The 26642-nt window shown below is 43.3% G+C and overlaps 1 protein-coding gene and 1 non-coding gene across 3 annotated transcripts in view; both read right to left on the bottom strand.

The window, feature by feature from the left end:
- The window catches only part of LOC126094596 (lachesin), a 326905-nt gene that overhangs the window by 4667 nt on the left and 295596 nt on the right, over positions 1-26642 (bottom strand). The window lies entirely within an intron of this gene.
- On the bottom strand, positions 16910-16984 carry Trnaa-ugc (transfer RNA alanine (anticodon UGC)). The gene has a single exon. It is a non-coding gene; the product is annotated as a tRNA-Ala (tRNA).

The following is a 26642-nucleotide window of genomic DNA, read 5'->3' as shown; positions in this document are numbered from 1 at the left end:
TGTTTAATTTTATTTGTGCTATTTATTTGTCACTTAAGCCAGAACTCTCTTCATGCCCAACTTTAGTTCCTTGTTTCCTGCAGTAACATCTCAGTACTGAGTTACGTAATGATTGTCATTGTAACTGTTATTATTATGAGTGGAGTACAATCTTGCTTTCTATGATAACTGGTTTGTGCATTAGTGATAACTACTGCTACCCACATCTTAGATCGCCCTCTAGTCGTGTGTATCCAGTGTACTACTCAAAGTGACTCTTAATGGAAGTCACTACAACTACTAATGCTGAATTTCCTAGAAACTAATGTTTCAAATTAATACGCCTAATCAGGTTAGCGATCGTTTATTGTTTCTTTCGTATGAACTTTTATTCTTCCATTACACCCATAGAAAAGCATGTTTAGTTTTCTATAAATTGCGTTATAATCGAAATTATTGTCCGATATCCCTTATCCATTAGACGAACACGCGGTAAAAACTCAAAATCCTCACAGTGGGTAACACTAGTTTGTGCTAGTGTTGTAAACTGATGAGCCAAACCTGTTTAATGCCGTAGCATTCAAACTTTGGAACATACCGCAGCACTTCTACGTCATATGGATTCAACAAACCCCTGGTAGGTTCCCAGTGGTATGTCTACGCACAGGCTACACAATTACCCTAAAATGCTGGTCAGTGATTCGCGGGCTCGGAGTACGCTACCGATAGCGTTCCAGACGTACCCCGTATGGTTTCGATGATGGGAATTTCGTCACAAAGACATCACCGTGAGTTCAGCGTCATGCTTCTCAAACCACGATTGCACAGTTCGACCCTTGTGACACACACATTTTTCTGCCGGAAGATGCCATCCCTATGGAGTTAGACATCAAGCATGAAGGGATGCAGATGGTACGCAACTATATTCACGTATTCCACAGCTGTCATGGTGCCTTCGATTACCACCGCAGGTCGCATGGACGCTCAGGTGAATTTCCTCCATCCTACTTCACCGGTCTTGACCTGTGACACGGCCCATGAGTTTCCAGCAGCCATTCGCCTGGACGACGGCGTATCTGGACTTGCCCATTCACATGATGCGACACGAAAAGTGATTCTTCAGATCATGCGATGACACTTATCCATGGTCTAATTGGGATAATCCCGTGCCCACTAAAACCGTAGTTAAAGATATCGCTGCGTCAACGTGAGAAGACGTCTTTAGCTTCGGAGCTCCAAGTTCGAGAATGTAAGCTGGACAGTTTGAACTGTAATACCAGCACTGTATTAAATCGTTTGTATTAACTCTCAGGCCACTTGCGGTCGTGGGGCCAACACGAGAAGACGTAGGGGTCGTCTGCTTTCGAGCCACCATCTTCTACAACGTGCACTGAACAGAGTACTCTGAAACGATCTGTCAGCACCAGCGCTGAGCAGTGCATTACACGTCATCAGCCCTGCCACACAGCGCCGGCTATTCTGCTTTAAGGAGGGGGTAAGTCTCCGACCTTCACGTTCTATACTGCAACATACAATTTCGCTGTCCACATAATAGAGTCTTTAAATTGTAAAATGTCACCTACCGGAATTTTCTGTGACTTTTCTAAAGCATTTGATTGTGTCAGCCATGACATGGGTCAAGTGATTTAAATAAGTTTGCCACTTCACCTAACTGGGGTGAAATTACATAAAGTGTTTCACAGAGTTCAATCATGGATCCCCTTCTGTTCTTCATATACACTCCTGGAAATGGAAAAAAGTACACATTGACACCGGTGTGTCAGACCCGCCATACTTGCTCCGGACACTGCGAGAGGGCTGTACAAGCAATGATCACACGCACGGCACAGCGGACACACCAGGAACCGCGGTGTTGGCCGTCGAATGGCGCTAGCTGCGCAGCATTTGTGCACCGCCGCCGTCAGTGTCAGCCAGTTTGCCGTGGCATACGGAGCTCCATCGCAGTCTTTAACACTGGTAGCATGCCGCGACGTCGTGGACGTGAACCGTATGTGCAGTTGGCGGACTTTGAGCGAGGGCGTATAGTGGGCATGCGGGAGGCCGGGTGGACGTACCGCCGAATTGCTCAACACGTGGGGCGTGAGGTCTCCACAGTACATCGATGTTGTCGTCAGTGGTCGGCGGAAGGTGCACGTGCCCGTCGACCTGGGACCGGACCGCAGCGACGCACGGATGCACGCCAAGACCGTAGGATTCTACGCAGTGCCGTAGGGGACCGCACCGCCACTTCCCAGCAAATTAGGGACACTGTTGCTCCTGGGGTATCGGCGAGGACCATTCGCAACCGTCTCCATGAAGCTGGGCTACGGTCCCGCACACCGATAGGCCGTCTTCCGCTCACGCCCCAACATCGTGCAGCCCGCATCCAGTGGTGTCGCGACAGGCGTGAATGGAGGGACGAATGGAGACGTGTCGTCTTCGGCGATGAGAGTCGCTTCTGCCTTGGTGCCAATGATGGTCGTATGCGTGTTTGGCGCCGTGCAGGTGAGCGCCACAATCAGGACTGCATACGACCGAGGCACACAGGGCCAACACCCGGCATCATGGTGTGGGGAGCGATCTCCTACACTGGCCGTACACCACTGGTAATCGTCGATGGGACACTGAATAGTGCACGGTACATCCAAACCGTCATCGAACCCATCGTTCTACCATTCCTAGACCGGCAAGGGAACTTGCTGTTCCAACAGGACAATGCACGTCCGCATGTATCCCGTACCACCCAACGTGCTCTAGAAGGTGTAAGTCAACTACCCTGGCCAGCAAGATCTCCGGATCTGTCCCCCATTGAGCATGTTTGGGACTGGATGAAGCGTCGTCTCACGCGGTCTGCACGTCCAGCACGAACGCTGGTCCAACTGAGGCGCCAGGTGGAAATGGCATGGCAAGCCGTTCCACAGGACTACATCCAGCATCTCTACGATCGTCTCCATGGGAGAATAGCAGCCTGCATTGCTGCGAAATGTGGATATACACTGTACTAGTGCCGACATTGTGCATGCTCTGTTGCCTGTGTCTATGTGCGTGTGGTTCTGTCAGTGTGATCATGTGATGTATCTGACCCCAGGAATGTGTCAATAAAGTTTCCCCTTCCTGGGACAATGAATTCACGGTGTTCTTATTTCAATTTCCAGGAGTGTATGTAAATGACCTCCCTTCCTATTTGAAACAATAAGCAGAACTGACACTGTTTGCTGATGATAAGGGCATCATTATTAATCCAGTAAAGGAAACTCCAATTGAAAAGGATACACATAAGGTCTTTAGAAAAGTCATTAATTGGTTTTCTGCAAATGGGCTTGGTCTAAACTTTGAAAAAACACAGTACATCCTGTTTTCTGGTGCAAAAAGTACGCTTCTTTCAATAAATATAACACATCCACAGAAGTCAGTAGGCAGGGTGGAGCATACTGAGTTTTTGGGTGTACATATAGATGAGAATCTTAATTAGAAAATTCACATTTTGGATCTTCTACAGCGACTAGGTTCAGCAACTTTTGCAATCAGCATAATTGTAGGATATAGAAATTAGTAAGCCAACATACTTTGCATACTTTCACTCTCTGATGTCATACGGAATAATATTTTGGGGTAACTCACCATTTTGACAAAAAGTACTCACTGCTCAAAAGAAAGTGGTTAGAATAATGTGTGGGGTTCATAGTCGCACATCTTGTAGGCATCTTTTTAAAGGGTTGGGAATTCTTACAACAGCCTCACCGTACATTTACTTATTAATGAATCTTGTTTTCAACAATGTGGTTCAAATGGCTCTGAGCACTATGGGACTTAACAGCTGTGGTCATCAGTCCCCTATAACTTAGAACTACTTAAACCTAACTAACCTGAGGACATCACACACATCCATGCCCGAGGCAGGATTCGAACCTGCGACCGTAGCAGTCGCGCGGTTCCGGACTGCGCGCCTAGAACCGCGAGACCACCGCGGCCGGCTTCAACAATGTGGACCAGTTTAAAAACAACAGTGACATTCATGATTATAATACCAGAAAAAAAGAACACTATCCTTTACTCAACTTATCTTTGGCACAGAAAGGGTAAAATATGCTGCTATAAAAATTTTCGACAAATTAACAGTTAAAATAAAATGTCTGACAGACAGCAGTAATAGCTTCAGAAATGAACTGAAATCATATCTCCTTGACAACTCCTTCTATACCATACATGAACTCTTGAATAGGAATAAATAAATCTATAAATATAGTATATGCATTTTGTGCCATTTAAGGGAATGGGGTAAATAATAGGAATGTTAATCTTTAACTCTGTATTGTAATGTTTATATATTAAAAAAATCTTGTTTCATATGTGCATTTCTTGTGCACTTGACACATATGAAGTATTTCCTTACATTTTTTAAAGCACATCTTTCCATATTATTAGTACGATTATGGATCGAGGAATCCTTTCGAAACATCCATCTAACAGATCGGTACAACCAATCCTTAACAAGCTAGGCCTGAAACAAAACAGACCTCGTCTCCCTGGTTTGACTAGTTAATTATCCATGGCAAATGTACTACATAACTGCATTCATCTAACTGGTCGGTACAACCAATCCTTAACAAGCTAGGGATGTAAGAAAACAAAGCTCATCTTCCTGGTTTGACGAGTTTACCTGTAGCCATGGCAAATGTACTGCATAACTCACACGTCAATGTCTGCACGTCGCCCTGTGTTGCACACCGTATGGTTTAAAAAATTCCCAGTGCCTTGTCGACCTTGGTATTTCACAATACCCCGTCTTTCCTAGGGATGAAAATTCTATTTCTTCTGCACTTTGGTCCAGAGATAAAGTGTAGATCATAACAGTATTTGAGTGCCTTTATTGTTAAGAAGAACTATGCCATGTCCCGGACATGCACGTATGTCGTAAGCAAGATTGCATCCTTCTTCTGAACAACAAAGGCACTGCGTTAGCATGGTTATCCACCGACAACAATCAGCGACTTCCAAATAAAATGTCATCGCTTTAAGGGAATTTCATAATGCGTGTACGAATACGGGCTGTGCCGCAAGAACTACGACATATGTAAGTTTAGGTCTGTCCGTGAGCCGTGCATGGATAGCCAAAGTGGTTAAGGCGACCATCGCGTAAACAGGGAAATCTGGGTTCGAGTCCTGGTTCGGCACATATTTCCTCTGTCATCATTCCTTTATACAACTGATCGTTGTTCGCATTCACTTCTGCGAATACACTTCATGTATAAGTATAGGTGAAATCGCCTACAATATAGCACTACCGAGTAACCCATATACATGACATTCGCTCTGCAATGTGAAACAGAGCACAGTCACTTTATCCAGGACAAATGCTAAATCAATTCTAAGTAATACAGCAGGCGAAGAGGCTGTTCATGTGAGAATTTGGGACGGGCGTTGGGCAGTTGCGCTGTACAGGATGTTGCAACTGTTCTTTCTGTAGCTCGTAATGCTATGTACAAGGAAGCGACAGGGAATAGATCGGGTACGCCATTTCGGCACGGTACTGCAAAGGTTCATACACACCAAGACTGGAAAGAATAGCGAAACCCTCACTACGACTGTTTCCTGTGATCAACCTGACATCCAAACATTCTATCGTTTACTAGGCCACACGGATCCCCTGCAGTCGACAGTGCTAAATCTTAGTTTACGTACAATCACGGGAAATCATTTCTTGTTATTCACGAGAATCTGAAATGAATTTCAGTGCCGCAACCAGATTCTAGTAGGGTGCAGTAGTCCCCTTTTCCCCGTGTCCCCCTCCCTTGTGGACGCCTATGGACAGAATATCTGAAAAAATAGTGGCTGCTGTTTATTTAGTAGGCGCGAAAGACCTACGGTGACACTTGAAAAATCTCTAGTTGCAGACGCTACGTAGTAGACATACGCAAGGTTAGAACTCTGAAAGTGTGCATTTCGAGAAGAGACAGGTAACTTATTACTGCCTGACATTTACATCTCGCGAAATGACTTCGACAAGCGAGTAAATCAGAGAAATTATTGCGCTCATGATCTACTCATTAAGAAGCCCAATCTTAATTTTGAATGTATATACACAACTCAAAACAGGTGTTGCAGAGTTCCGGAACCTGTATAGAAAATTGGAACAGAGATCAACGTGAACATCATTTCCGCACATTTTATTACTCCTGAAAACCACACATTGCATGTTGTACCACATACAGCGAGACCTTCAGAGGTCAGATTGTTGTACACACTGGTACCTCTAATATCCAGTAGCACGTCCTCTTGCACTGAAGCATGCCTGTATTCGTCGTGGCATACTATCAACAATTTCATCAACGCACTGTTGGTCGAGAGTGTCCCATGGCGATTCGGGGTATATCCCTCACAGTGGTTCGTGGGTCACGTTGTCCATAAACCGCCCTTTTCAAACTATCTCAGGCATGTTCGGTAGGGTTCGTGTCTGGAGAACGTGCTGGCCATTCTAGTCGAGCGGTGTCGTTATCCTAAAGGAAGTCATTCACAAGATGTGCACTATGGGGGCTCGAATTTTGTCCATGAAGAAGAATTCCTCGCCAATATGCTGCACAATACGTATGCACTATCGGTCGGTGGAGGCATTCACGTATCGTACAGCCGTTACGGCGCTTCCATGACCACCAGCGGCGTTCGTCGGCCCCACATAATACCACCCCAAAACAGTGGGGAACCTCCACCTTTGTGCACTCACTAGACGGTGTGTCTAAGGTGTTAGTCTGACCGGGTTGCCTCCAAACACGTCTCCGACGATTGTTGATTGAAGGGATATGCGACACTCATCGGTGAAGAGAACGTGATGCCAATCCTGAGTGGTCCATTCGGCATGTTGTGGGGTCCATGTGTACCGCACTGCACGGTGTTGTGGTTGCAAAGATGGACCTCGCCATCGACGTCGGGCGTGAAGTTGCGAATCATGCAGTGTATTCAGCACAATTTGAGTCGTAACAAGACGTCCTGTGGCTGCACTAAACCTATTATTGAACATGGTGGCGTTGCTGTCAGGGTTCCTCCGAACCATAATCCGTAGGCAGCGGTCATCCACTACAGGAGTAGCCATTGGGAAGCCTGAGCGAGGCTTGTCATCGACAGTTCCTGTCTCTATGTATCTCCTTCATATCCGAACAACATCGCTTTGGTTCAGTCCGAGACGCCTGAACATTTCCTTTGTTGAGAGCCCTTCCGGACGCGATCGAACCGCGGTATTGACCGTCTAGGCATGGTTCAACTACAGACAATACGAGCGGTTTTAGTGACATCTCTGAATAGTAAAAGGAACTGTGTCTGTGATATAATATCTACAGTCAACGTCTATCTTCAGCAGTTCTGGGAGCCGGAGTGATGCGAAAATTTTGTTGTTGTGTTTATATAGGTTGTGTTTATGTCTTGAGGCAAAATAACTCAGTCTGCGCAAATTACCCACAATATATTCACCCCGTATTTCAAAAACAATGCATTTACCAAACTCCAACCAATGTTAAATATAATTTCAAATCTTCTCCAGACTATTTCTCGCTGGCACTCCCCACAAAATAATGAAAGGAAAAACAGCTTTCTCCTTCTCGTTCCTCATCGTGCATGACGTTTTAATTTATTGTTCCTTTACTAATACATGTATCCGCAACGGATTTTGGAGCGCGCATCCACATTCAACAATGAATGTACTTGTAAGACAGACAGTTCAGGAGATACGTCGTTATAAACACTGAGATGCTTGTAAAACTGCAGTGTGTTGAACCACATAGTATTTCTTGCTTCCTGTGAAATATTTAACACATTACATTCTTTGTAGACGACGTTTGAACCTGTTTTATGCATTCGAGGTGGATTTTTTAAAGAACCATGAGCTGTAGGGGTTATTGGCGTGCTATTAATCCATCATTACCATTATTTCTACTAATAACACAACGATTACTACAAAGGTTATTTTTTTGCCATTAAAGTCGTGTAATTACTCGATGCAGATGTGAGTCATCACTCTATTTCGTACTTAGATTTCGGCAGTGGCACAGAGTTTGTGCGAATCACAACTGACATTCTGACGAGGCATGTATGTTGGTCTATGTGCAATGCGCAGCAGAGTATTTCACGTGACGGAGTGTCGGCGGTAGAGAGATGCGTTAAATACAGGTACATGAAGTCTGGAGACACGCCTGAGATAACGACACTCCCGCGAGGATAATCCTATCTGTGGGGCCCGTCAGGGCTTTAGTCCAGCGGCCAGCAGACATGTGGCCATTACAAAGCACCATTCTTTTATAGTGAGATTGCTAAAACTCCACAATGCATCGTGTCCTACACGCCATCCGTACCTATGTAAGTCGACCACGGCATGACACCATCTCCGACATGGCACAAATTGTTATAATAACCTTGCACTCTGTCACGACGGAGCATTTGAAACTCTAGCTACTGAATTAATTAAAAGTAAATTCTTTCGACTTGATGTTGACGTGAGATATGCATATTGGCTATTGAATTGTCTTCTCTGATTCCCGGTGCCCATTATTGAATATAAACGTACGCATATGTACCGTTTCTCTCTATTACGTCTTTTAACATGTTGGCACTTTCCTGGTACCCTAAAAATGTGGCATGTAATCAAAAGTTCCCATAATCCACGATGATCCACGTCGACATGATTCCCCAATTTCCCTCTCTGTAATCTTTCGCAGATGAAGGTCGACACCGACAGTACAGGAATCATCTGAAATTATCGTTTTATGACTTCGTAGTTACACACGTAGGCCCACTGTAAATTTAGAGTACCAAATGTGTAGCATAAAAAATAAACAACACACAGCTGAATGTATCGCTACATTACAAACTGTTTCGCTTTCATAAAGTGAGAGTTTCGTCACTTTGTTATAATTGGTTATAATTAATTTTTATATAGCTGCTGAGGGAACTACAACCTTGTTGGGTTTCGATAATTAATCTAAATACGGTTCTTAACCCAGCATCTTGGAACTACCTATTACTTCAGGATCATACATTTATCAGCCATTTGACATCCACTGTTTCTCTCGATTTTTCATGAGACTTTAGTCTTCAGTGACATATTTTCTGCTCCTGCACGTTCTCTAATGCCATAATAACACCATCCGTTAGGTCTCCGTTTAACTTGGAATGCAGCAGAAAACTTCACCTGATCAATTACCACCCATTCTCCTCGATAATTGTCATGTTCGCCTCTACATCTACACCTATATCCATACACCGAAAGCCATCTGACGGTGTGTGGCGGAGGGTACCTTGAGTACCTCTGTCGGTTCTCCCTTCTATTCCAGTCCCGTATTGTTCGTTGAAAGAAAGATTGTCGGTATGCCTCTGTGTGGGCTATAATCTCTCTGATTTTATCCTCATGGTCTCTTCGCGAGATATACGTAGGAGGGAGCAATATACTGCTTGACTACTTGGCGAAGGTATATTCTCGAAACTTCAACAAAAGCCCGTATCGAGCTACTGAGCGTCTCTCTTGCAGAGTCTTCCACTGGAGTTTATCTGTCATCTCTGTAACGCTTTCGCGATTACTAAATGATCCTGTAACGAAACGTGCTGCTCTCCATTGGATCTTCTCTATCTCTGCTATCAATCCTATCTGGTACGGATCCTACACCGGTGAGTAGTATTCAAGCAGTGGGCAAAGAAGTGTACTGTAACCTACTTCCTTTGTTTTCAGTCCATTTTAAATCACTCCTAATGCCTACTCCCAGATAATTTATGGAATTAACTGCTTCCAGTTGCTGACTTGCTATATTGTAGGTAAATGATAAAGGATCTTTCTTTCTATGTATTCGCAGCACATTACACTTGTCTACATTGAGATTCAATTGCCATTCGCTGCACCATGCGTCAATTCGTTGCAGATCCATCTGCATTTCAGTACAATTTTCTATTGTTACAACCTGTCAATATACTACAGCATCATCATGAAAAAGCCTCAGTCAACTTCCGATGTTATCCATAATGCCATTTATATATATTTTGAATAGCAATGGTCCTACGACACATCCCTGCGGCACACCTAAAATCACTCTTACTTCGGAAGACTTCTCTCCATTGAGAATGAAATGCTGCGTTGCGTTATCTAGGAACCCTTCAATCCAATCACACAATTGGTCTGATAGTCCACATGCTCTTACTTTCTTCATTAAACGACTGTGGGGAACTGTATCAAATGCCTTGCGGAAGTCAAGAAATACGGAATCTACCTGGGAAGCCGTGTCTATGGCCCTCTGAGCCTGGTGGACGAATAGCCCGAACTGGGTTTCACACGATCGTCTTTTTCGAAACCCATGCTGATTCCTACAGAGTAGAGATTCATATTCGTTATAATCATGACTACGTTTTGCATTCCAGTCTGTTTCCTGAGCCGTTTGTACTCTTTCTCGTCCTCTACATTTCCTCATACGTAACTCTCCATTTTTCGCAGAACGATCTTCACTTTTAGAATAGTTTTAATATTAAAAATATGAGTCTCATTGCAGTAAATAAATCAAAACTCTCAATGCAGGGTCACAAAAAACTGTAACAAGTAAACAGAAAGCCAAAGAACTACACTGCGTGCCAAAGAACTGAAGCACAGAGAAGACATGATCGGATTTCAATAGAGCTTTGTACATGTCCACACCGTAGACAGGTATGTAAATGGGTGGAGTTGCAGTTCTCTGCGACAGATAGAGTGGCCATTAAAGTGCATTTCCTAGTTCGTGTTTATTGTCGTTACTGGGCCTGGCACTGTACATACAGGGTGTTTCAAAAATGACCGGTATATTTGAAACGGCAATAACAACTAAACGAGCAGCGATAGAAATACACCGTTTGTTGCAATATGCTTGGGACAACAGTACATTTTCAGGCGGACAAACTTTCGAAATTACAGTAGTTACAATTTTCAACAACAGATGGCGCTGCAAGTGATGTGAAAGATATAGAAGACAACGCAGTCTGTGGGTGCGCCATTCTGTACGTCGTCTTTCTGCTGTAAGCGTGTGCTGTTCACAACGTGCAAGTGTGCTGTAGACAACATGGTTTATTCCTTAGAACAGAGGATTTTTCTGGTGTTGGAATTCCACCGCCTAGAACACAGTGTTGTTGCAACAAGACGAAGTTTTCAACGGAGGTTTAATGTACCCAAAGGACCGAAAAGCGATACAATAAAGGATCTGTTTGAAAAATTTCAACGGACTGGGAACGTGACGGATGAACGTGCTGGAAAGCTAGGGCGACCGTGTACGGCAACCACAGAGGGCAACGCGCAGCTAGTGCAGCAGGTGATCCAACAGCGGCCTCGGGTTTCCGTTCGCCGTGTTGCAGCTGCGGTCCAAATGACACCAACGTCCACGTATCGTCTCATGCGCCAGAGTTTACACCTCTATCCATACAAAATTCAAACGCGGCAACCCCTCAGCGCCGCTACCATTGCTGCACGAGAGACATTCGCTAACGATATAGTGCACAGGATTGATGACGGCGATATGCATGTGGGCAGCATTTGGTTTAGTGACGAAGTTTATTTTTACCTGGACGGCTTCGTCAATAAACAGAACTGGCGCATATGGGTAACCGAAAAGCCCCATGTTGCAGTCCCATCGTCCCTGCATCCTCAAAAAGTACTGGTCTGGGCCGCCATTTCTTCTAAAGGAATCGTTGACCCATTTTTCAGATCCGAAACGATTACTGCATCACGCTATCTGGACATTCTTCGTGAATTTGTGGCGGTACAAACTGCCTTAGACGACACTGCGAACACCTCGTGGTTTATGCAAGATGGTGCCCGGCCACATCGCACGGCCGACGTCTTTAATTTCCTGAATGAATATTTCGATGATCGTGTGATTGCTTTGGGCTATCCGAAACATACAGGAGGCGGCGTGGATTGGCCTCCCTATTCGCCAGACATGAACCGCTGTGACTTCTTTCTGTGGAGACACTTGAAAGACCAGGTGTACCGCCAGAATCCAGAAACAATTGAACAGCTGAAGCAGTACATCTCATCTGCATGTGAAGCCATTCCGCCAGACACGTTGTAAAAGGTTTCGGGTAATTTCATTCAGAGACTACGCCATATTATTGCTACGCATGGTGGATATGTGGAAAATATCGTACTATAGAGTTTCCCAGACCGCAGCGCCATCTGTTGTTGAAAATTGTAACTACTGTAATTTCGAAAGTTTGTCTGCCTGAAAATGTACTGTTGTCCCAAGCATATTGCAAAAAACGGTGTATTTCTATCGCTGCTCGTTTAGTTTTTATTGCCGTTTCAAATATACCGGTCATTTTTGAACACCCTGTATGAGCTGTGAACAGCGTTAGATGTTGAGTGACCACTGTGAAGGCCACGGAGAAGCTGCTTACAATGTCGAGACAGTCTTACTTGTAACTGACAGTTTCAAAGTGGCCTCATTCTTTGTCTCCATTTGGCCAGCTGATCGAATCATGATGTATCCAGATTTGTGGGGTATATGGACTTGATATCGGTCCGATGTTTGGACTGCATTGAAACATGAGGACACACACGCTCGTCTTCGAGTTTCCAGTCGACAACGTCAGGCCACCACAAAGAGAGGATTACCGTACTGTACACCACATAAATCATAAGACTGTCTTCCTGCCGTCCGATAGCAAGTACAGGACCGTTTGCTTCAGTCTGTGTCACCGTGCATCTTTGATCGGGTAGTGGCCGAGCACAGTGTGGTGGCGCACTGGAGAGGTGCCCAGTCATGGAATGTTTTTGAGAGGCATAGCGGTGTTACACTTAGCATCACACCCTAGGCAGTGTAAGTAAGACATCAGGTCGTGGTTCGTAGTGATTGAGCGAAATGTGAGGACACAGCCATACGTCAAGGGCATCCTGCATCCTCATGTGTAACCTCTCATGTGACGGTGTCATGTTGCCAGTAGTAACACCGAAAATGCAGGATGCATGGCACCTGCTACCGATATATAATTGTTTGCTGAATTGTATGTAAATATTTGTAAGTTATATGCTTTCATTTAATAAATGAGGACATTGCTTCACTGTATGTGTAAATTTAGGTAGAAGTCTGTTGACATTTCATTGCAGTTACCTGTGTCATACTGTGTAAATTACAAGCTCTGGGAAACAGCCAAAGGAATTGTTATTTGCACCGACTGGCAACGATAATAGCAGTGCTTGTGCGTTGTAAAATCTTTGGGTAGGGAGTTGTTGCGTGGAGCGCGCGGAGAGAGATAGACGGGATCCAGTGCTTGTAGTGTGCAGAAGTGTAGTTTTAACGTTCTCACAGTAGAGTCTATCATTTCGGCGGCATCATGTACGCGCGCTGGCCACATGTGTAGTAGCAGGAGTAAGGACAGTGCACAGGTGGAAGAGGCTGTACCAATTACGATTGCGCCGGCCGCGGTGGCCGTGCGGTTCTAGGCGCTCCAGTCCGGAGCCGCGCTGCTGCTACGGTCGCAGGTTCGAATCCTGCCTCGGGCATGGGTGTGTGTGTGATGTCCTTAGGTTAGTTAGGTTTAAGTAGTTCTAAGTTCTAGGGGACTGATGACCACAGCAGTTAAGTCCCATAGTGCTCAGAGCCAATTACGATTGCCCGTTCCTGTAATCAGCCGTGCTCCAAAAGATGCTACCGTATTCAACAACAGCAGCAGTTCCAGCAACACAGTTTCGTCGTTGGCTACGAGTTTCGTCGTATGCACAGCACTGAAGTAAGACTTTTCATTGGTAGAAGGTATTAGCGCGTAACCCAGCACCACAAATGAATGTGATTTGATTGATAAAATTTATTTACATAATAATCAGTTAAACTCAGGGCGACTGTGTCCTCATTTTCCTCAGACATCGTTACCAAGCAGGGTCCTTGTTCGTTTTCTTCCTTATATTCTAACTGAATGTCATAAGAAACAAATTGAATAGTTATAGCCAGTTTATCAATGAATAATTTCACTTTTAAGAATTTTAGCCTCAGTCTACTTTCAATTAACTGTTGTTCAGGCTTCAGTATATGAGTAAAGTAAAGCAATTTCATTTTTCAACTTTGAGAATCAATCACTGGAAAAAATCCAAATATAAAGAAATGCAGAAATTAAGAGCGCATAAATTTTATTTATTTTACATATAGCTTGGAGGACATGGCTGTTTGGTTTGATACATATTCTATTATTTATTTGTGGTCAAGTCAGCAAAAAGAAGGTTTAGTTGTTCAGACAATAATTTGAAATCAAATTTGCAAATAAGTAAGTGCAAAGTAAATAGGTGCTTGCTTTTTTTTAAATTTCTTTCACGACGTTACATTGAGGTCACTGAAAGTCATTCTTCATGTAACGAACTTCAGTGCTGACATACAGTTTAATTGCATATTTTCAAATCACTATTCGATCTTCTTTTCCAAAATTTAATGACAAACATAACGTAAGAGCGACTTCTCAGTTTTCTTTACCATTACATACTCACTTAAAATTACTGCCCATAAAAAGTGACATCCTTCATTTGCCACATCAGTGTTTAATAATACATGTTTTTCTTTCCCATCATCTTGTACAGGATTTTGGATATAAAAGTGGGCTCGTGACCATTTATTATTTCCTTTTCTTTCATTTGTGTTAACTTTTGGATTCATGATCAGTGATACCCCTTTGCTGTCCAGTGTTGTTCGTGAGTGAATGCACAAAATAACTTTAATCTTTCCAAATTATAACCCTGCTCAATGTAATTACTTTTTAATTTTAGTAGACTTTTCCATCAGAAGGGTCTGTTGTACACTTTCCTCCTACTTATCGGTATTATTTCTTCGGGAAAGATAGGCTTATCCAATTAGTAAAAATCCATTAGGCCTACACGCGATCCGCGGTCATATTTTATATCGCAAGCAGGATAGGCCGGTTACTAAGAGGGTGGTTACACAGTCTTGAACAGGACAATGTCTTACACCCATGGCACGTGTCTCCATGAACTTTCTGCGTTATGCTGAGTTACTCTTGTGGCCACCAAGATCTCCAGATCTGTCACAGATGGAACATGTGTAGGACCAGGTCTCCAGTTCCGGTATACAACATCTGGCGATTACTCCACTTCAAGAGGGGGTGCAACGGCTAAATGACACCCTTCCCAACGCAAACAGTGCATGCATTTGTGCCAGAGGAGTGCAACCTCATAATAATAAATCGACTCATACAGTGAAGCTCTTTGGGAATGCGGCTATTTTGTAGTCGCTACAATAATATCTCATAATCTGTCAATGTGGGTAGCTTCAATCAGTTCTGGCAGAAATTCTCTCCTGCTTTCCAAATTCCACGGAAGCTATCCTACCGTACGCAGGAGACGTTCAAGGTCTTTTCGCAAGAAGCGTGTAGGAAGAAGTGATGTATTGATAGACTCTTTTAAGAATGTACTCTCCAGGAATTAAAGCAATTAACCACACCGTGGTTCATAACATCTCTTCTCTAGCGTCTTCTAATGAATTTATCTGAGCATACTTATAACGCTTTCGCAAGTGCTAATGGAATCTGTAACGAAACTTGGGCTCCTCTTAAGACTCCGCTTCCTACATCAGTTCTCGATGGTAACAATTCGAGATCGAAATGCGGAGTGGAGAAATGTTTCTTACACTATTTCTTCCGTTTGTGCATCACCTTACATTACGATCCATTTAACAGACATCTCCCTTCCCTACGTGATGAGCGTGGAAGAAAATGCCTGAAAGTGGGCTCAACTGAGTTTTGCTTGTGAGCAACTAACGGCCGTATTGCAGAGGTACTGTAAATATGAAAACAAGGCAATACCCACGAGAATTTTCGGAAAAAAATTGAAATGAGTGGTAATTGTCATAACGCATGCAATGAAAGACGTGGGCCTCAGTTTTGCATTGCAGTTTACATAGTAATGTAGAGTGTATGGAAATACTTTGGGTAAGTTGTTAGATGGAATCACTTTATTATAAGACAACTGCACTCTATGGCCAGGATGACTTCGAAGGGTTACGAACTGAAATTAGTTTTGAAAGCATGGTCCTCGAGAATGGCGAATTACCAAGGAAGGTAAATGTAAATGTCGTGTGATTTGGGCCTCCCGTCGGGTAGACCGTTCGCCGGGTGCAAGTCTTTCGATTTGACGCCATTTCGGTGACTTGCGCGTCGATGGGGATGAAATAATGATGATTAGAACAACGCAACACCCAGTCCCTAAGAGGAGAAAATCTCTGACCCAGCCAGGAATCGAACCCGGGCGCTTAGGATTGAGATTCTGTCACGCTGACCACTCTGCTACCGTTGGCGGATAACAAGGAGGGTTATCCGGTATAACGAGACGCATTTTAAACTAAACGGAGCTGTAAAACGTCATTATTGCGTGGTCTGAATTCGTGTTAACGCACAAGTTCACATGAGCTAGTGTGAAAAGGTGAAACCGCGTTCCCAGTTGGTACCTTGTGTACGACCACCCACTACCCCGCTACCTGCCCTGACAGCGTCTAAAGCATCGAATTCGTCTCCTACTATTCGACCGGCTCTTCGCAGTCATACTATAATAAATCAGGCTTCATGAGATATTGAATATGATCGGGAGCAGCACAACTCTACTTACACAGAGCTACAGACACAATTAACTATGGATATTTTGATAAAAGGACCTAGAAAAGTTAATAATGAAGTTCACACTATTCGACAAGATAAGAAGGCACTGAAATAGTCGGCAAAAGTGATTGGATACTATAACGGGAGAGAACTTTCGGTCAGTCGAGACAAACCACATATACAATTAGAGTAGGAGTACAAAATGAGGAATGTAACTGAGGTCGGGCAAGAGAGATACTGTCTGGTGATGGAACTGATAACAGATAGTAGAAGTGAAATGATAATTAAATGGACATCCTAGCTGCAAACAGGCGTTGATATACTTCATTGGGGACATGTTGAAAACGTGTGCCCCGACCGGGACTCGAACCCGGGATCTCCTGCTTGCATGGCAGACGCTCTATCCATCTGAGCCACCGCGGGCACAGAGGATAGTGCGTCTGCAGGGACTTATCCCTTGCACGCTCCCCGTGAGATCCACATTCCCAACATATCGACACCACTACATTCGTAGTGCGCCTTATAGATGTTTGCCCATCGTACTCATTACTCGTGGCAGATTAATCTACCAAGTCCTGTACGAGTTCGGACATAGCGTGTGCGTTCGCACAAGAAAGTCAATGGCCGGGAAGCCATATTTTTAACTATATATGACGGTAGTACCTGTTCCCGAAAGAACAGTTACCGTGGATGACCATGCAGCTTTGCTAGAAATGAAATGATAATTAAATGGGCACCCTAGCTGCAAACAGGCGTTGATATACTTCATTGGGGAGATCCCGGGTTCGAGTCCCGGTCGGGGCACTCATTTTCAACATGTCCCCAATGAAGTATATCAACGCCTGCTTGCAGCTAGGGTGTCCATTTAATTATCATTTCATTTCTAGCAAAGCTGCATGGTCATCCACGGTAACTGTTCTTTCGGGAACAGGTACTACCGTCATATATAGATGGTGGAAGATTTTTCTCAGAGGCTGCGTCGGTGATCTGGATGCGATGTATATATCGAGTTGTCTTCGTAACTGTGAATATTCTGAATGTCACACTTGACAACAAGATCATTAACTGTTTCTCTGACCATCCGGGAATCTTTTATCGACTCTCAGGTGCTTGTGGCACTCGTTTCAGTTGTCTAAAATGTAGGACCATGTGGCCTGCAGGCTCTGCACCAGCCACAGAAGCGCGTGTTGACACCAGAAGAAATCGAGTTCCATTGAAGAGAGCTCAAGCAGTGTGAGTTATTGAAAACTTCGGGTGCCAAGGACAATGGCTGACTGCGCAGAGGGTATTGCTTTTCGTAGTCACCATAACTGAGCTCATCTCTACAAATTTGAGGAGACTGCTTAATTGATTTAGGCTGCCAGACACTGACTTCTCGTAACGCCTATAACCGCTCCTATGACGCTTCTATAGTGTATTCATGCGCGAGGGACCGTTCAAATTTAGCACAATGTGCCCCTGTCTCCCTTACGACGAAAAAGTCAAATTGGTGAAACCTAGTAACATCTGAATTTCTCGCAATTACAACAAGCAATGTTATGGACATTAACTATCCTGAGCCACTTTTACTGTCTATTCGCTATCTCTACATCTACGTCATACTGCGCAAGCCACTTGATGGTGTGTGGCGGAGGGTATTTCTGGTACACTAACTGATCCCTCGTACCATGTTCAACTCGCGAATGGCTCGTGGGAAGTGTGATTGTCGGTAAGCCCCTATAATGGTTCAAATTTCTCAAATTTTCCCCTAGTAGTCATTACGCAAGATGTATGTGGATGAAAGTAATATGTTGTCCTACTCTTCCTGGAAAGTGTTCTCTCGAAATTTCAATGATGAACCTCTCCGTGATGCATTACATGTCTCTTATGACATTTCCCACTGGAGTTTGTCGAACAGTTGAGTAACGTTCTAGCGTCAAATAAACGATCATGTGAGGAAACGTGCCGCTTTAAGACGGATTTTCTCTCATCTCTTCTATCAGTCCTACCTGGTAAGGATGCCCTAATGGAGAACAGTATGTAACAATCCATCAAACAAGCGCCTTATTCACTTCCTTCGTGGATGAGTTACAGTTCCTTAAGATTCTTCCTGTAAATCTCAGTCTACCATCTCATTTTCCTGCTATTTGTCTTATGTGATAATTCCCCTGAATGTCGCTCAAAAACATTAGTTGTAAATGTTTTACTTTAGATATTGTTTCCAGAAATTTCTCCTCAACAGTGTAGTTCTGCAGTAGTGGCTTTCTTGTGTCCCGTGTCCATAGTGTCCAACGGGCACAATATTTCGGCGATCAGACATGTCGCCATCGTCAGGTGCGCTGACGAACAGTTCGTCTGATGTCTGATCGCCGAAATATTGTGCCCGTTGGACGTTATGGACCGGCAGTACACCGGTGGACGGTTCGACAGGGAATAGCGTATATAATTAATATCAATAAAAGCAGCTGAAAGAAAAGAAAAAAATTCATCTCTTGGCATTATACAGCAAATTATGGACGAAAGAAGATGTTCTTGTAGGTGACTGAGCCGTGATAGTGAATAGAAAGATAGGAGCGATGATAGAGCGGATCCTTAGTGCACTCTTGCTATTGGACGGAACGTACAGGGCTATTACAAATGATTGAATCGATTTCATAAATTCACTGTAGCTCCATTCATTGACACATGGTCACGACACACTACATATACGTAGAAAAACTCATAAAGTTTTGTTCGGCTGAAGCCGCACTACAGGTTTCTGCCGTCAGAACGCTCGAGAGCGCAGTGAGACAAAATGGCGACAGGAGCCGAGAAAGCGTATGTCGTGCTTGAAATGCACTCACATCAGTCAGTCATAACAGTGCAACGACACTTTAGGATGAAGTTCAACAAAGATCCACCAACTGCTAACTCCATTCGGCGATGGGATGCGCAGTTTAAAGCTTCTGGATGCCTCTGTACGGGGAAATCAACGGATCGGCCTGCAGTGAGCGAAGAAACGGTTGAACGCGTGCGTGCAAGTTTCACGCGTAGCCCGCGGAAAATTGGCTCATGCCACAACTGGAGACCGACAGCGCCGACTTCAACTTTCAACAGGATGGTGCTCCACCGCACTTCCATCATGGTGTTCGGCATTTCTTAAACAGGAGATTGGAAATCCGATGGATCGGTCGTGGTTGTGATCATGATCAGCTATTCATGTCATGGCCTTCACGCCTCCCGACTTAACCCCATGCGATTTCTTTCTGTGGGTTATGTGAAAGATTCAGTGTTTAAACCTCCTCTACCAAGAAACGTGCCAGAACTGCGAGCTCGCATCATCGATGCTTTCGAACTCATTGATGGGGACATGCTGCGCCGAGTGTGGGAGGAACTTGATTATCGGCTTGATGTCTGCCGAATCACTAAAGGGGCCCATATCGAACATTTGTGAATGCCTAAAAAAACTTTTTGAGATTTTGTATGTGTGTGCAAAGCATTTTGAAAATATCTCAAATAATAAAGTTATTGTAGAACTGTGAAATCGCTTCAATCATTTGTAATAACCCTGTATCATCAGGTTGTTATAATGTATGACAGTTAATGGGAATGGATTCAAAGTAGTAAATAAACCTCACTAGAAACGTACACTTGTGCTATTCGAAGACTGATCCGGAATCGTACATCGTTGGCGAGATGAGACGGGTACCTGGTAAGCCCTCTTCAGAAGTGCAAATTCTGCATTCCGAATTCTATAAGATGGTAGTGTCGTCTCAAGTGACCTTTCAAACAGCTCTTCCCGGAATAAGAGCTTAATTTATATTACCGGATTCAACCGGAAGTCGCATGGAGCAGTAATTCTCTTTTCAAACAAATTGCTTCCGAGTGCTATTGTTCCTTCAGTGCCTCCGAGGGTCAGCGATAATTCTTCGTCCTGCTGAGTTTACTGGGTCAGAGCGACCTGGAAGCTAAACGAGTGAAGAGGTGCCGCTAGCGGAGCCCCGCCCTAGCGCGAGCGACGCCTGCGATTAACTACTCTCCCTACCCTCGTTTCCTTTCTCGTCAGACTCAAGGCATAAATCACAGAGCTTACAATTCTTCTCCACAGTGCTGCATAATCAAAGGGGAAAGAGGAATCGCGCTAGATAGCAGCAACCATTTCTCGTAATATCTCAGTATTTAATAGGCCTCAGACATAGTATATTGACAATTTTTACTTATGGACCGTCTGACAGCAACTGAATAAAACACAATTTTAGTGCCATACGCGTTTCGCCTTAATTTTCTTCAAGGCATCTTCAGTGGCCTGGAATATGTACATAAGTTTGCTATTTAATTTACATTTTGCTCACTGCACCTACAGGTTATAAACAGTTCTGGTGGTTGCTATTTCATATTAAGGGGCTCCGGAACGCCCTATACTTGCAATGTTAAAATAACGCTTATAAATTACATATTTCCTCACAAAGTATTTGAGGTAGGAAGTTGAACTTTTTACAGATTATTTATTGGAATATGGGCTACAACTTAACACAGGGATTTTACAAAAATTTAGTTCAGTTATTAAAGATTTTTTTTTCAATTGTAATGAAAATTCACAACATTTTTTTGCAATTTTTTATTTATATATTCAAAAATATACAGTTTTTTGGAAAAAGGCTGTGTTAAATTATGTAGAAGGTACTGTGTAACATTTACTGAAAGTTTGAAACAAATATGTTTGGAAGATCCTTAGAAAACATGTAATTAGTATGAGAAAATAAAAGTTTTGGGAATCGAGCGACAAAGATTGGATTAACTTTTTAGCGCATTCCAGGTCCATAGGATGGATTATCTTCATCCTCTGCAAACTCCTCCTCCAGCTTCCTCTTGTTCCTCCTCCTGTTTACTCTTGCTTGTATTTCTAGACTCTTTACAGCCCTGTCTGCAGCCCGAAGGCGTTCCTTGTCTAAAGCAAGCATCGCTCGTACCATGTTAGAACCTATCTTAATTCCCATATTTGGCTTTCCAACATTTCTCCTTTTCTTAAAAGCCTTCAGAGGATTTCTCATTACTTTACTTTTACTCATTATTATACTTCAACAAAACAGAGACTCAAGAAACAGAATTAATTATGAATATTTTCGAGATAACGACAGAGTAAATAAACATGAAACAATCGACAATCACACCAGCGATATATATTGAAACATCACAGGTAAGCCACAACACATACTTTATCTCACATCACTAAAATGTACCTGATTAACACGGACGTTAATAATAACACCATTTGACAGCAGTTTAACAGCGCCACAGTGGGTCACGCCCATGTAGAACACATTTCAAAAAAAATTTAAAAATAGTTCTAGTCTTCGGAATTGAATAAATTATATACCTTTTAAAAGGTAACAGTCTGCAGATTCAGAAAACGCAAAAAAGTAAAAAATTGAACTTTTCATGATTTTGAGCCTTTCCGGAGCCCCTTAAGTACTAATGTTTTGAATTGCAGTTACAGGCTGCGTGGACGATTTCCTACATATTACCCTCCTGTTGCATTTTTGGTGTTGTTCGTCTTCTTAGAAATGTCAGTTTTCGGTTTTTTTCCCACATTTTACACCGCTATGAACTGAACACTTGTTTCGATGCAAAATTGTCGAGTGTAATTACTGAAGTATCTGTGATCAGTTGTGATCTGTTCGTGTATGCATTTGTGTGTGTGTGTGTGTGTGTTTTGGTGTGTGATGTATATATATTGTTGGGCTGTATTTGTTTGGGAATAACATTCGATCTTTGGCAAGAACATTGCATCGAAACAAGTGTTCAGTTTATAGTGCTGTGAAATGTGGGAAAAAACCGCAAATTGGCATTTGTAAGAAGAAGAACAACACCAAAAATGCAACAGGAGCGTAATATGTAGGAAACCGTCCAAGCAATCTGTAAGTACAGTTCAAAACATTACTACTTAATAGGAAATACCAACCACCAGAACTGTTTGTACCCTATAGGTGCAGTCACCAAATGTAAATTAAATAGCAAATATATGTACATATTACAGGCCACGCATTAGGCCTAGCAGAAAATAAAGGCGAAACGCATATGGCACTAAAATGGTGTTTTATTTAGTTGCTGGCAGACGGTCCACAAGTAAAAATTATCAATATACCGTAATATTATACACAACTGAGGAAGACAGGACTACAAAAGTTGAAGATCTCAGACAGAGTATTTCGAAATCTTATAAGTATAGGGTTGCAATACGCCCAATGTCTGATCAAACATTCTTAGAAAAATTTCATCTTCGTAGGATTAAAATCGAAAGGCCATGGACATTTCACTTTCATTGTAAATGTTACATTAAGAGATGTTGCCTTGTTATTTATCCCAGTCTTACATTAGACAAGACAGGGAATGAAATCTGTTCATAGTGTACAAATGCAGTACACCACTTACACTTAAGGGAAAAAAGATTGCAACACCAAGAAGGGGTAGTGCGACATAAACGGAAGTTCGTTGGCGTATTTTTACATGTGAAAGTTGATGTCTGTTCAAATTTCGGGCCAGTTGCTTAAGAATGGCACTAGTAGCGCCACTATAATGACCTTGTGGATGACATCGGAAGTTCACTGAGGCTTTTTGCGGATGATGCTGTGGCATATCGAGAGGTTGTAACAATGGAAAATTGTACTGAAATGCAGGAGGATCTGCAGCGAATTGACGCATGGTGCAGGGAATAGCAACTGAATCTCAATGTAGACAAGTGTAATGTGCTGCGAATACATAGAAAGAAAGATCCCTTAACATTTAGCTACAATATAGCAGGTGAGTAACTGGAGGCAGTTAATTCCATAAATTACCTGGGAGTGATTTAAAATGGAATGATCATATAAAGTTGATCGTTGGTAAAGCAGATGCCAGACTCAGATTCATTGGAAGAATCCTAAGGAAATGCAATCCGAAAACAAAGGAAGTAGATTACAGTACGCTTTTTCGCCCACTGCTTGAATACTACTCAGCAGTGTGGGATCCGTACCAGATAGGGTTGATAGAAGAGAGAGAGAAGATCCAACGGAGAGCAGCGCGCTTCGTTACAGGATCATTTAGTAATCGCGAAAGCTTTACGGAGATGATAGGTAAACTCCAGTGGAAGACTCTGCAGGAGAGACGCTCAGTAGCTCGGTACGAGCTTTTGTTGAAGTTTCGAGAACAAACCTTCAGCGAGGAGTCAAGCAGTATATTGCTGCCTCCTAAGCATATCTCGCGAAGAGACCATGAGGATAAAATCAGAGAGATTAGAGCCCACACAGAGGCATACCGACAATCCTTCTTTCCACGAACAATACGAGACTGGAATAGAAGGGAGAACCGATAGAGGTACTCAAGGTACCCTCCGCCACACACCGTCAGGTGGCTTCCGGAGTATGGATGTAAATGTAGATGTAGATGTAGATAGGATTGCAAATCAGCTCTGCTTTAAATACGCACTGTAACGATCGTGAGCTTTAGTTGCTTTTGAGATTGGTCTTGATTAGCTATGTTAATCAAGAATGCCTTTAAGGGGAGAAAGACGCCATTATCAACACTTAACAGAGTTTAAGAGGAGTAATAATGCGGCGAGAAACTGGATGTCCATTCTGTGATACTGTGGAAACATTTGGCAGGAATGTAGCCACTGTACATGATTGCTGACAGCATTAGTCACAAGAACGAACTGTCGCAAAGAGTCTGGCTCCGAACGGCCACGTGGGGGATACTATCGTCTTCGGCGTATGGCTCTTGCGCATCGTACTGCATCTGCAGCAGAGAATTTTACAGCAATTGGTGCTACAGTGACATAACGAACTGTTAAAAATCGGTTACTTCAAGGTCATCCCGAGCCAGGAACCTTGAAGCGTGCTCTTCAACGTCCCAAAGCCACAGACATTTACGATTTCAGTGGTGTCAAGCGGAATCTCTTTGGAGGGCTGGGTGGAGGTCTGTTGTGCTTTCTGATGAAAGCCGATTCCGCCTCGGTGCCAGTGATAGTCGTCTGTCGCTTAGAAGGAGGCCACTCGAGGATCTGCAACCGACCTGTCTGCGTACTGGACGCCGCGGACCTACACCTGGAATTATCACCTGGAGTGCGATTTCGTATGACAGAAGTTGGACTCTCTTGGTTATACCAAGCATTCTGACAGCAAATTTGTACATCAGTCTGGTGATTCGACCTGCAGAGCGGCCGTACTGAACAGCATTACAGAGGGTGTTCTCCAACAGCATAACGCGCGCCAACATACTCCTCTTATAACCCTACATACTCAAGAACAACTGCCAAGATGAGAAACATAGAAGTAGATATTCTCGGTGTAGCAAAGCAGCTCAAATTACCTAATAAAGACAAGCCCTCAGGTCCAGATTGTATACCAATTAGGTTCCTCTCCGAGTATGCTGATACAGTAGCTCCATATTTAGCAATTATATACAACCACCCCTCACAGAAAGATCCGTACCTACAGACTACAAAATTGCTCAAGTCACACCAATACCCAAAAAGGGAATTGGGAGTAAGCCGTTGAATTACAGGCCCATATCACTAACGTCGATTTTCAGTAGGGTTTTGGAACATATATTGTGGTCAAACATTATGAAGTACCTGGAAGAAACCGATTTATCAACAAATAGTCATCACGGATTCAGAAATATCTTTCTTGTGAAACACAACTAGCTCTTTATACTCATGAAGTAGTGAGAGCTATCTACAGGGGATGTCAAGTTGGTCCCTTCCAGAAGGCTTTCAGCACCGTTCCTCACAAGCGTCTTCTAACCAAACTGCGTGACTATGGAATATGGCCTAAGCTGTGCGACTGGATTCGTGATTTCCTGTCAGATAGGCCACAGTTCGTAGTAAGTGATGTAAAGTTATCGAGCAAATCAGATGTAATATCCGGCGTTCCCCAAGAAAGTGTTATAGGCCTTCCATTGTTCCTGATATATATTAACGACATAGGAGAGAATCTGAGTAGTCCTCTAAGATTGTTTGCAGATGACGCTGTCATTTACTGTCTTGTGAAGTCATCAGATGACCAAAACGAATTGCAAAATGATTTAGACCAGATATCTGCATGGTACGAAAAATGACAATTGACCCTGAATAAAGAAAAGTGTGAAGTTATTCAAATGAGAAGTAAAAGAAATCCGCTAAATTTCGATTACGTGATAAGTCACAGACATATGAAGGCAACTAAATACTTAGGAATTACAATTACAAATAACCTAAATTGGAACGATCACAAGAATAATGTAGTGGGTAGAGCAAACCAAAGACAGCGATTCATTGGCAGAACACTTACAAGGTGTAACAGGTCTACTAAAGAGACTAGTTACACCACGCTTGTCCGCACTATTCTGGAGTATTGCTGTGCGGTGTGGGATCCGCATCAGGTGGGATTGGCGGATGCCATAGAGAAAGTACGAAGAAGGGCAGCTCATTTTGTACTATCGCGAAACAGGGGAGTTAGTGCCCGAGACATGATACGTGAATTGGAGTGGCTATCATTAACAACAAAGGCGGTTTTCGTTGCGATGGTATCTTTTCATGAAATTTCAATCACCAGTCTTGTCCCCCGACTGCGAAAACATTCTGTTGGTACCCACCTGCATAGGGAGAAATGATCATTACGATAAAATAAGAGAAATCAGAGCTCGCACAGAAAAATTTAAGTGCACGTTCTTCCCGCTCGCCGTTCGAGAGCGGAACGGTAGAGAGACAGCTTGAAGGTGGTTCTTTGAACACTCTGCCAGGCACTTTATCAGGAATAGGAGAGTAATCACGTAGATGTAGACAGAGTGTCTACATCTATTCGATCGCCAGACCTGGCTCCAACTGAGTACATATGGGACATCATCGGGCGACAACTCCTGAGTCATCCACAAACAGCATTAACCGTTCCTGTATTGATCGACCAAGTGCTACAGGCTTGGAACTCCATCCCACAAAATGACGTCCGGCACTTGTGCAACATAATGCATCCCCATCTGCATACTTGCATTGAACAATCATGTGTTTACACCGTTTTTAATTTACCAGATTTACATAGATGCAGTGGTTTTTCTCGCGCTTACATTGACATGTGATTTTACGATGTTAATCGCTTAAAAATGTTACC

Source organism: Schistocerca cancellata, chromosome 1, assembly GCF_023864275.1.
Source record: "Schistocerca cancellata isolate TAMUIC-IGC-003103 chromosome 1, iqSchCanc2.1, whole genome shotgun sequence".
Taxonomy (NCBI): Eukaryota; Metazoa; Arthropoda; class Insecta; order Orthoptera; family Acrididae; genus Schistocerca; species Schistocerca cancellata.
Note: the sequence above shows the minus strand (reverse complement) of the source record. Positions and strands in the feature narration are given on the sequence as shown.